Here is a 2,512-nt window from a genome sequence, read left to right as displayed (position 1 = left end):
TAGTTAATAGAGAGAGGTAGGTAAAAGGGACTTTTATGTGACCCATCTGTTGTTTCATGGGTGCCCGATCTCTTTGGTAATATGTACATTCCAGGAAAGCGTGTTCTGGGTCTTCAAAATTTGAACAATGGCTGCATTCACCATTTGGGTGTTCTTTTATTTGGTACAGATGTCCATTTAGACCTGTGCAATTAAACCGGAGGCGTGTAATAATAACTTCTTGATGTCTGTTCGTACATTCATACTTGATGTGAGAAGAAACAACAGGAACAGTTTTCTTGTAGATATTGGAATGTTGCACGGAATTCCATCTACGCTGCCAGGAATCTAAAATGAATTGATAAACTTGGCCATAGAGGTCACCAAGTTCAATAGAAACGTTTGTGACCCCAGGATATGCTAACGCATTCTTGGCAAGATGATCAACTATCTAATTTCCCTGGATTGCTATATGGCTAGGGACCCAAAGAAATTTGATGACCATACGACGACATAATCGGATAAGGTATATAAATACTTCACTCGGTAACATTGGGCTAGATGTAACGGAACCGTTCTTAATCGAAAGTAATGAACTTAAAGAATCACTGACTATCAGAGCCTTCGTAACCTCGGAATCTTCCAGCCACAGAAGGGCTTGTAAGATAGCAAACAGTTCAGCCTTATATACAGAAGTAGGTGCAGTTTTAAATGATTTTCTGATGTTGAGATTGTTTATATAAAATGCCGATGAAGTAAAACTGGTAGACTTGGAGCCATCCGTAAAGATACTAGTATAGTCTGAGAAACTAGCTAGTTTCTCCTTGGCCAAAGACAAAAGCAAATAACTTTGCTCCCGTTTTTTACTAGCATAATGAAGACTGACGACGACATCTGGGGTTGAGCTCTCCCAAGGAGGAAAGTGAACTGCAGACTTTAGGGCTGAAACCGTAAAGCCCCATTTAAAAAACCAATCGCTAAATTATCCAGATTTGTTTGAAGACAGGTTTGAATGTGATTAATATTACGACCAATTTTCCAGAGGGCTAGATCATCAGCAAAAATACTATAATTCATAGCATTATTAATGAAGGAAGGACTAAGGTCATTAATCATTAGAAGGAATAAAATAGGGCTAATAACACTACCCTGGGGAGTGCCATTTTCCGAGACTTTTTCCCCAGAGACGACTCCATTGACTCTGACCTTAAAGGATCGGTTTGAAAGAAAGTCTTTAATCCAGTTAAAGAGTTGGCCATCAAAACCATAACTATTGAGTTTATATAACAAACCTTTTTTCCAGACCATATCGTATGCTCGTTCAATATCCAAGAATACGGACACTGCCTTGCCTCTGTTACATAATGATTTGTTGACATCTTCATGTAGCCGTACCAAATGATCAAGCGGTGACTTCTTCCAACGGAAACCAGACTGAAACTGGTCGAAAAGTTTATGTTTTTCACAATACCAATTCAAACGGTATGCAATCACTCGTTCCATAATTTTACACACAGTAGAAGTAAGAGCAATTGGTCGATACGATGTAAGAGAACTTGGATCCTTGTCTGGCTTAGGGATTGGAAAAACTATGGCATGTTTCCAGGCTGAAGGGAGGGTACCTTCATTCCATACCTTATTGAAATATTCCAGCAGCTTTACCAAAAAATTGGGCGAAATATTTGTATAGATTTTATAAGGAATTCGATCGTCACCAGGGGCCGAGTTTTTAGATGTCTTTATTGCTCGGTTAATTTCACGATCGTGAATAGAGTGTTCAACCCTTTACTATTGTTTGGCCTCTTTGTAAAGGTGGCATAGTGGTCATGTTCAAATAATTTTCTACGAGTTAAAAATTCGAGTGAATAATTGTCGGAACTGCTGATGTGGGCAAATTGATCAGATAGCGCATTTGCCTTTTCAACATCCGTCAGATATGTTGATCCAAGATCTTTAAGGGTAGGAATACAGATAGAACCCCCACCATTCATACGCTTTACGAATTTCGATATTTTACTTAAATTTGATGAACGGTTGAAACCAGAGCAGTAATTATGCCAGAATCGTTGTTGGAGTTCTCGAACGGTACGTTGACAAATGGCCTTCTGCTTTTTATACTCAATATAATCGTCTAAGAGACGGGTTTTAAGGGCTTTCTTCCTACTCTTGTGTTTTTGTTTAACTGCTTTCTCACATTCCATATTCCAATAAGGAGTTTGATGTTTTCCACGGTCTGTGGTTGATAGTGGGACAAATTTCTCTGCTCCTTCCAAAATAATAGTTATTAGACGAGAATGTACAGATTCGACAGAAGAAGACATATCTATGTTTTGAATGGAAGAATCAAGGAACGTACGGAAGTTGAGCCAGTTTGCTTTGTTAAAGTTCCAGAAGGCCGTTGTACTCCTAACTTCAAGAGGGATCTTAACAGATGTAATGACCGGGAGATGGTCACTTCCCAGGTCATCATCTAGAACATCCCAGGTAGCAAGACTAGCAAGTTTACTGTCTACAATAGTGAGATCTAGAGGAG

Source organism: Limulus polyphemus, unplaced genomic scaffold (genome assembly GCF_000517525.1).
Source record: "Limulus polyphemus unplaced genomic scaffold, Limulus_polyphemus-2.1.2 Scaffold2298, whole genome shotgun sequence".
NCBI lineage: Eukaryota > Metazoa > Arthropoda > Merostomata > Xiphosura > Limulidae > Limulus > Limulus polyphemus.
Note: the sequence above shows the minus strand (reverse complement) of the source record.